Here is a 10,491-nt window from a genome sequence, read left to right as displayed (position 1 = left end):
GGAAGTCAGTAGGTCCAATTGAACATAAGACCCTCAAAAAAGCCATCGGAGCAGCGGCAGACCCTACGAGAATATCTATCGGGTGGTGGTAACCACTGAGTGCAGTGGTCGCACCCCATAGTGTGCATTCCTGTTAACAATGCAAACAAGAAATAATGAATAAAATAAACCCTCAGTTGCAAAAAAGAGAGCATAAAATAATCCTAAAACAAGTAGTACAGTAATGAATTAATGCCTCCAGATCACTGAGACTGAGATGAGTTAATTGTATTGTACTATGAGAATTGGGTGGTTGTGCTGGTGAGGTCGTACCCTTCGCCTTCGTCGCCAATCATTGTGAAGGCAGCCACGAGCCTCGGCACCACATTGGCAAGCGCGATCTTGAAGCCGGCCGAGCAGGGTAGTTCCATGCCCCCCTCTTCAACAGGCACGCATCCTTTCAGGTATGCCTCACACATCCTGAGCACGTACCTCCCCCGACGGCGGAAGTGGTCCTTCACGAGCCCCTTGAACCCCTGGGGCGGTCGGCGCACCAGGTGTAGCATGGTCCGCGAGCTGAGCAGGAACACGTTCTCGCAGTAGGGGAACACGTTGCGATGGCCCTCCGGTGTATTGATCAGGGACTCGAAGCTGGCCTCATTATAGTAGGGTTGGTCGTTGAGGACAAGTGCTTGAAGGGAGACGACGACCTGGAGTAGGCTTGACGTTCCCGGCGACCAGACCTCCGTGCCCTCGCCGTCGAAGGTGTTGAACAGGCTCAGGCACACCGTACCGCTGGGATAGAGGTTTGGATTGAGGTGTAGGCCGAACGAGTGGTAGTAGACCTGCGGCGGCACGGCTGGGTAGGACGGCGGCAGCTGCATGTCGAAGAAGAAGAGCCCGTCCTGGTACGGTGTACCGCTCGCACCCACCATCGCCACCCGGAGCAGGTCCATGCGTCCCTCGAATGCCCAAACGTAGATACCATCTGCACATGCAAATATCGATGTCAATCTCATTCATCGCCATATGTCATTTATTATTCCCTTTTTCAAACCTTGCATAAGGACTGCATGTGATCTTATAGAAGGAGAAAAGAGGTCATACAAAGTCTTAACCTTACAAAGATCAAGATACAAAAAAGAAAGAATAATGACTAACAAAGATTAGCAACTAACATGTTCTAACAACGACCCCAAAACTAACCTAAGACAAACAAGATCGTGACCTAAGTGAACAACGATTCCAAACACTTTGCTCTGGCTTTGAACCATTGGTAGGCATCACACTTGGTCTGAACAACCAGGATATGGACCATGAGAATTTGTCGCCTATTTTCAAACACTTTTCTGTTCCTTGTACGGCGACCACGACCACGACCTAAATGAAAAACGACTCCAAACACTATGCTTCGGCTTTTAACCATTGGTAGGCATCACACTTGGTCTGAGCAATCATGATATATCAACCGTTTGTTGTTTATTTTCAAACACTCTTCTATTTCTTCTATTTCAAACACTTTACGGGCTTGAAACATATATATTGAGGCATAGATACGCTTCTGGGATTTTCAAATACTAAGTTCACCTAGATTTTCTTATCCATGTATATTTCTAAGAAGTGCAACTTCAGCCGAGTGACTTGCATTTTTCTCTAGAAAAGGTACAAGTAGGTGAGACAAAAACAAATCCAAGTTACCATTTTTAGAATCACTTAGCCAAATCCTGGTGGAACTAAATTTAGATGCGCCATACGGTTATGGACTTATGCACGTTGCGAGATACCTGGTAAGCTATTCTCCAGTATTTTCCACTCTTTTTGCACCGTCTTGACCCATCTCTTTCTGCCAGCGCTGCCCTGTAGTTCATTTGACAAAAGAAAGAGCACTGCTACATCAAATCTAAAAAGGCGCAAAATTGAGGAGGATGACTTCTCTTAGTGCACCTACCTGGTCCGTGGTGTCAAGGTAATGGTGATCATCCGGAGGGCTCTGCACTACATCGAAATGTGGCAAGTTAAATGGACGATCGTCATCACCAGTGACATCCGTGACCTTCACCACATCCTCCACAGAGTCGCCGTCACTAGCATCGGCACTGGCATCGCTTCTTGCTGCGAGATCAGCAATGTTGTACCCTGTTGCAGCGCCACCAACGTTAGGGTCTTCACGGCTACCCGCAGATACATGCGCCAAATTCTGCATGGTCACAGCTGCAGGGCCATCTAGTTCATCCACAGAACCGTCATGGCCTTCGACACTTGTAGTATCTGTTGGATCATTGTCCTGTAATTGGGTATAAGATATACGACACATGATTACCGCATACGTTAATGCACGATATTACGCACATAATTAACGGGGTTTGCATCGAGATACAGGAGATAATGTTTCTAAGCTAGCTAGGTAGATAGATACCACGTTGGTAGTGTTAAATTGTGATCCAAATTATACCGTATTGGACTAGACGTAGTATAACCGGTGTGAGCCTTTGCGTTGACGTCGACGCGTACGAGTACAACTCGTTTACTTGTCCTCCAAGGACTCTCATGTATTGCCCTCTTATATACCCCATGTAGTCGCACCTCAGACGGTCTGTCGTCTCGTGCTTGTAATACTCTTCCTCATAGTGATTGCGCCTTCGTGCGTCCGTGGTTTTCTCCCGCAAGGGTTTCCACGTAAAAATCTATGTCTCTCGTGTCTTGTTTATTCTTGTTATTATCTATCAAGTGATATACAGAGTCAAGTTTCAGATACGAGATTTGAGATCAGGAGAGTTAGGGTTACATCGTGCGTGCCGCCGCACGTCTGAGGCGATCCGTCAATCCGAGGGTGGATCGATTTCGGCTGCAGCCGAGACCGACAGGAGAGCGAGATCGATTACTGCGTCGTTGTGCGAGCCATCAAATTGCAAGACACCAAAGGGGTCGTATTCCACCGCAGAGCTGCTGTACGAGGGTGCAGTCGTTCACGTTTTTTCCGCTGCTCCACGTCCGCGACTCCCAGGTTTCAAGTCCCAAGGAATATCAACCGCAGCTGCTGCTCCTGTTACTCCACGTGAAGATCAAAGCAATTTCAGCTACCGAGTACTACTACTAATTGAGTACTGTTCATGTGAAGGCCTAGTTGACTACTAGTTCAGCTTTTTCTTTAACCCCTCAATTGCTACGGCCATCCAAAAAGATTACCAGGTGCTATCTCTCTAGTTCTTTGCCCCGCAACATTAATTCTATTAAGAATTTTTTTCTATCGGCTTATACTACTTTGTGTATACAGATTTATCGACTCATGGCATCCATGAAGTACGATTTTCCACTGCTGGATCGTGACACAAGATTTATCCTATGGCAAGTCAAGATGCGGGCGTTGTTAGCACAGGCCGACTATGATGTAGCACTGGATAGTTTTGGGAAGAACCGAATTGAGGACTGGACTGCTGAGGAGAAAAGAATTGATTGTAAGGTTTTGTCACAAATTCAACTCCATTTGCATAATAATATTTTGCAGGAAGTTTTGAGCGAGAAAACTGCCGACGCTCTATGGTTAAAGCTGGAAGGGATTTGCATGACTAAAGATCTCACCAGCAAGATGCATCTGAAGCAAAAAATTATTCCTGCACAGGTTACCCGAGGGAGGTAATGTTTTGAATCATATTTCTGAATTTAAAGAGATCGTATCCGATCTAGCTGCAATGGAGGTTAAGTATGAAGAGGAAGATACTGCTTTAATGTTACTTTGTTCATTGCCAAGTTCTTATACCAATTTTAGAGACACCATATTATACAGTCGTGATACTCTCACACTTAATGAAGTTTATGAATCTTTGAACTCTAAGGAGAAGATGAAACTAATGGTGCCTCATGATGGTTCAAGTTCATCCCAAGCCGAGGGATTATCTGTTCGTGGCAGGACAAAGGAGAAGAACTCACATAATGGAAACAGAGGCAAAAGTAAGAACGGCTACAGGGGCCGGTCGCAATCCAGAGACAAGAAATATTGCAGGTATTGCAAGAGAGACGGGCATGACATTGCTGAGTGTTTCAAGTTGCAGAACAAGGAAAAGAGAAAAGGTAACAAACAAGGTGAAAATTCTGCTAACGTTGCTCGTGATGATAGTTCCGATGATGCTCTTGTCGTTATTGCTGGATGTGCTGAGACCAATGATGAGTGGGTACTTGACACTGCATGCACTTTTCATATGTGTCCACATAGAGATTGGTTTAATACTTTTGATTCCACTACTTCTGCTGGTTCCGTTTTGGGTTTTGATAATTCACTATGCAAGATTGAAGGCATAGGTTCTATTCGAGTCAAGATGTTTGATGTCATAATCAGAACTTTGACAGATGTTCGGTATATTCCGAAGATGAAGAGAAATCTTATTTCTATGAGTGCCCTTGATGCAAAGGGATACAAGTATTCAGGTGGAGATAGTGTTTTGAAAGTCACCAAAGGTTCCCTTATTGTGATGAAAGGTGATTTAAGTTCGACCAATGATCTTTATTACCTTCGAGGTTCTACCGTTTCAGGTAACGCTACTCCAGCTATTTCAAAGAATTCTGATTGTGATGCTGCTAACCTTTGGCATATGCGTCTTGGACATATAAGTGAACTTGGTTTGGCAGAGTTAAATAAGAGAGGTATTCTTGATGGATATGAACCTGGTAAATTAAAATTTTGTGAGCATTGTATCTTCAGCAAGCACAAGAGGGTGAAGTTCAACACTTCGGTTCATACAACTGAAGGTATTCTTGATTATGTTCATTCTTATTTATGGGGACCATCTCGCAGAAAGTCACTAGGTGGTGCTAGTAACATGCTGACTATAATTGATGATTATTCGAGAAAAGTATGGCCTTATTTCTTGAAGCATGAATATGAAGCATTCTCAGCTTTTAAGGAGTGGAAGATTATGATTGAGAGACAAACTAAAAAGAAGGTAAAAATACTTCGCACTGATAATGGTATGGAATTTTGTTCTAAGCAATTTAAGAATTATTGCAAGTCTGAAGACATTGTTAGACATTACACTGTTCCTTATACTCCTCAACAAAACGGTGTTGTTGAGCGCATGAACAGGACCATTATTTCCAGAGCCCGTTGCATGTTGTCCAATGCAAGTTTGCATAGGCGTTTTTGGGCTGAGGCCACTTCCACTGCTTGTTATCTCATTAATCGTTCACCATCTATTGCTCTTAATAAGAAAACTCCAATTGAGGTATGGTCTGGTTCACCTGCTGATTATTCACAGTTGAGAGTTTTTGGTTGCACTGCTTATGCTCATGTTGATAACGGAAAGTTGGAGCCTAGGGCTGTTAAGTGCATCTTTCTTGGTTATAAGTCTGGTGTTAAAGGTTTTAAATTATGGAATCCTGAAACCCAGAAGGTTGTTATTAGCAGAAATGTTATCTTTAATGAATCTGCTATGTTACATGATGTTTCATCTACTAATGTTCCCGTTGAGAGTGAACAGTAGCCTATTGTTCAGGAGCCTACTGTTCAAGTGAAGCATGTTATTGATTCAGGTGATACATCTCGTAATGAAATTGTTGATGCACATGATGAACCCATCGTTAATGATGATCATGTCACTCCCACTCCAAATCAGCCTATTGTTCCACCCAGTTGAAATCTTGCACGTGACAGAGTTAGACGGGGTAGTAATAAACCTGACAGGTTAATTGAAGAGTGCAATATTGTTTCTTTTGCTTTATCTGTTGCAGAAGAAATTGAAGGTAATTCTGAGCCTTCTTCATATTCCGAGGCTATTATTTCTGGTGATAGTAATAAGTGGATGACCGCATGCATGATGAGATGGAATCACTTGAAAAGAATGACACTTGGGATTTGGTAAGATTACCTAGAAAGAAGAAACCTATTCGTTGCAAGTGGGTTTTCAAGAGGAAAGAAGGTGTTTCTCCTAATGATGAGACAAGATATAAAGCAAGGTTAGTTGCTAAAGGTTACAGTCAGATTCCAGGTATTGACTATAACGAAGTCTTTTCTCCTGTTGTGAAGCATAGCTCTATTCGCACTTTACTCGGTATTGTTGCCATGCATGATCTTGAGCTTGAACAATTGGATGTTAAAACTGCATTTTTACATGAAAAATTAGAAAAGGATATTTATATGGAACAACCTGAAGGTTTTGTTATTCCTGAAAAAGAAAAGCTTGTCTGTAAGTTAAAGAAATCTCTTTATGGATTGAAGCAATCCCCTAGACAGTGGTACAAGAGATTTGACACATTTATGCTCTCTCAAGGTTTCAAAAGGTCTAATTATGATAGTTGTGTTTATTTGAAAACTGTCAATGGTTCAACTATTTATTTGCTTCTTTATGTTGATGATATGCTTATTGCTGCAAAGAGTATGTCAGATATTGATGAACTAAAGAAGCAATTGAGTAATGAATTTGAGATGAAGGATTTGGGTGCAACAAAGAAAATACTTGGCATGGAATTATCAAGAGATAGATCATCTGGAAAAGTGTATCTCAGTCAGGAGGGATATATTGATAAAGTTCTTCGTCGTTTTAATATGCATAATGCCAAGCCGGTGAGTACTCCATTAGCTGCACACTTCAAATTATCATCAATTTTATGTCCTAAGTCAGATGCAGATATTGAGTACATGTCTAGAGTTTCCTAATCGAGTGCAGTTGGTTCACTTATGTATGCCATGGTTTGTTCTCGTCCGGATTTATCATATGCATTGAGTGTTGTCAGTAGATACATGGCTAATCCTGGAAAAGAGCATTGGAGAGCAGTTCAGTGGATTTTCAGATACCTGCGTGGTACTTCTAATGCTTATTTACAGTTTGGGAAAACTAGAGATGGACTTGTTGGTTTTGTTGATTCTGATTTTGCTGGTGATTTGGATAAGAGAAGATCACTTACAGGTTATGTTTTTACCATTGGTGGTTGTACTGTGAGTTGGAGAGCAACTTTGCAGTCTATTGTGGCTTGTTCCACTACTGATGCCGAGTATATGGCTATTTCTGAGGCATGCAAAGAAGCTATCTGGTTGAGAGGTTTGTATTCTGAGCTTTGTGGAGATTCATTTTGCCCTGCCGTGTTTAGTGACAGTCAAAGTGCTATATATCTTACAAAGAATCCAATGTATCATGAGAGGACAAAGCACATTGATGTCAGGTTTCATTATATTCGAGATGTTGTTGCTGAAGGCGATTTGAAGGTATGCAAGATAAGTACTCATGATAATCCAGATGATATGATGACAAAGCCAGTTCCGACCAATAAGTTTGAGCTTTGCTCAGGCTTAGTTGGTATTTCTCACTAGTCGTATGAACTTTGACGCACAAGGTGTTTAAGCTGATTTGGATGGAGTTATTCACTTTCTTCGACTACTGGAGGGAATTTGGCTCAAGGTGGAGATTGTTAAATTGTGATCCAAATTATACCGTGTTGGACTAGACGTAGTACAACCGGTGTGAGCCTTTGCGTTGACGTCGACGCGTGCGAGTACAACTCGTTTACTTGTCCTCCAAGGACTCATGTATTCCCCTCTTATATACCCCATGTAGTCGCACCTCAGACGGTCTATCGTCTCGTGCTTGTAATACTCCTCCTCATAGTGATTGCGCCTTCGTGCGTCCGTGGTTTTCTCCCGCAAGGATTTCCACGTAAAAATCTGTGTATCTCGTGTCTCGTTTATTCTTGTTATTATCTAACAGGTAGCACCCGATTCATCATGAGGATCATCACCGATGGCGTCCTCCTCCGCCCAGTTCTCCATCTCAGCCTGCAGTTGAGTGTAGTTATCCTTGTTGACAACACTGATCTCATCGGGCAATACCTGAAAATAGAGATATGAGAGACATTGTACCCCTACATATTATTATGTTTCTCACGAAGGGCAATGAATTAAGTCGATCGAGTAGCTAGTGGCAAAAGATCCATGCATGCATACCATTGACGTGGTGCCATCACCTCACTTGACTTGGACGTGGCCGTCGACACAGAGGTTAACAACTTGTCCAACCCATGAAAGACATCGCCCCGAAGATTTTTGAGCTATCAAAAAGATGGGGCTGTTCGGTTCAAAAGGCATTGCAGAATAATTTCTGGGTCTATCAAATTAACACGGACGGGATCACCTCCACTACACATCTGACCGAGTTCGTCAACCTTTGGGAGAAGATTTCTACGGTGCACCTAAACCACGACATGGCTGATTCTATTTCCTGAAAACTCACTAACGATGGCATTTACTCTGCATCCTCGGCCTACAAGGCCCAGTTCCTGGGTTTGGTTGACTCCAATATGCAACAATTGGTGTGGAAAATCTGGGCTCCCCCCAAATGCAAATTCTTTGCTTGGCTCGTTATCAATAACAGGATCTGGACGGCCGATAGGCTTTAACGCCGGGGTTGTCCTAACTGTGACCGTTGCCCCCTATGCAAACAAGTTCAGGAATCCGCGGCCCACCTACTGTTTCAATGCCGCTACACGGTTCGAGTTTGGGAAATGATCAAGACTTGGCTTGGCTTGGTGGATGTGCACCCTTCTGCTTGGATGGCTATCCATTCGGTAAAGGCCTGGTGAAACCTTATTGATTCCAGTATGTCGCAATCTAGACGGCTGATGATGTCCCTCATTATGCTTATCTCGTGGGAAATTTGGAACGAGAGAAACACACGTGTGTTCCGTAACACTGTGGTACCGGTAGGGGTTCTTGTTGCTCGAATCAAAGATGTATCCAAGCTATGGTGTCTTGCAGGGGCAGAGTATTTGAGTAACGTAGTGCCGCGAGAGTAATGTGCTGTAGCTCGGCTTTTTGGCCAAAACCTCTAAACCTTCTTCTTAATCAATGAAAGTGGCAAATATTTTGCCCAGTTCCAAAAAAAAAAAGATCGGCGGGGGCCTGTGGTTGCTGCACTACCACTGCTGGTGTACTTCCAGCGACGCTTGGTAGCAGACGAACGACGATGTCTCCATAGAAAACGGAGTGATCAGGATCCCTGCTCAGATCATATGCACTTGCGGTAGTACTGTCGCACTCGACCTCCAAGCTTAGGTTGCCGGCCTCATTGTCAGCCTTGATCCACGACACCTGCACCGTGTGATCATTGGAATTCAGGCTTCTCACGACCCCGACGCGCCGCGTCGACGCATCGTCGGTGGCACTCACGATGTCGTCATCTCCAACTACACCAGCCGTGACATCCACAGGAGCGTTGTCAAAAACGTACTGCCCAGGGAAAAACTCGTGCTCATTCGTGCACTCAGAGGGGTTGAGTGAGGTCGATGGTGCCCCATGCTGCCGTGTGCCGTCCTGCCACAGCACGTCGACGATGGTACGAGTGCTGGAGACGGTCATGGTGGGTAGTGCATGCAATGGCTCGTCCTGGTGGTGATGATCGGAAGTATTGTCCTCATCGGTTTTTGTAATGAGAAAGCAGCGGTCGCCCAGCCCCCAGCTGCAGTCGGACGAGGAGCAGAAGAATGTCAGGTCGTTAGGATTCTGGTAGGCCGAAAGCGCAGACATCTCGAGGACTTGCTCGTCGGTGCCGCCGTGCGCCGACGCGACCCAGTAGAGAAGGACGCCGACCATCTCCACCCTGGAGATCGAGCCCACTTCGTGCTCCGACTTCCAGTTGCCATCTAGCCATTGCGACTCTCTGAAGACGGCCGAGGGGTCGCCACGGTCACCGGTGACTTGCTCACCGGGGTAGAAGGCGCAGTTCATCTGCGGGCGGAAAGTAGCCACTGTGTTCGCCGCTTGTAGCTTCTTGGGCTCCGCATCGGTGACCTTGCAGACGGCACCGTCGTCGAACACCACATCGACGTCCAGGAACACCTGGACCACCCGGCCCAGCCACGGCCCGGACACCACGTAGTCGCCGAGGCTGAGAGCCCTAACGCGCCGGAGGCCGGACGGCCGCACGCCGCGGATGGTCTTCGTTGCTTCACCGTGGGCGTTGAGCTGGACGAGATCAAGCGTCGTGGAGACGCCGACAACGACGCCCATCTGGCCGCCGACGTCCGACCCCGACACGACCATCTGGCCGACGTACGTGCAGCTCCTGTCGACGATTGTCATGTCCCGGCCCTTCATGCTCACCAGTGCGCCGTTGATGCCGAGCGTCATGTACGAGTCGGCGTCGGCCGTTTTAAGCGGGACCACCAGGCCACGCTCGAAGATCCTCTCTTCATTGCCACGCGCCGATTTGGAGCTCACAAGATCTAGCCAATACAGATTAGTGTATCTCACGGCGGCCTCCTCGGTGACGTCCATCTTCTTCTTAATAAGTTTTTCTTCTCGACCCATGAGATATCCATCGATCTTGCGGTTCTTCGATTGTGTAATAATGAGTATATAGCTAGGTGATCAAATTTATCGCAAAAAAAGCAGCTAGGTGATCAAATTTTGTATACATGTGTAGGAGGAGTACTTCTTTTCCGGGTAGGATGGGAATTCGAGTCCATGTCGGGATACACCTCGGGCACGCAACAGGATCGCTCCCAGGCTCCCTCGTACCGCTCCCTCAAGGG

The 10,491-nt window shown here is 45.4% G+C and overlaps 1 pseudogene; it reads right to left on the bottom strand.

Annotated features, from left to right (window-relative positions):
• Positions 1 to 275: 275 nt before the first annotated feature.
• LOC119300009 lies at positions 276 to 10,267 on the bottom strand (annotated as a pseudogene).
• Between the last annotated feature and the right edge of the window lie 224 nt (positions 10,268 to 10,491).

This window comes from Triticum dicoccoides, chromosome 5A (assembly GCF_002162155.2).
Source record: "Triticum dicoccoides isolate Atlit2015 ecotype Zavitan chromosome 5A, WEW_v2.0, whole genome shotgun sequence".
Lineage (NCBI taxonomy): Eukaryota > Viridiplantae > Streptophyta > Magnoliopsida > Poales > Poaceae > Triticum > Triticum dicoccoides.
The sequence above is the reverse complement of the archived record's forward strand: the minus strand, read 5'-3'. Positions and strand labels throughout refer to the sequence as shown.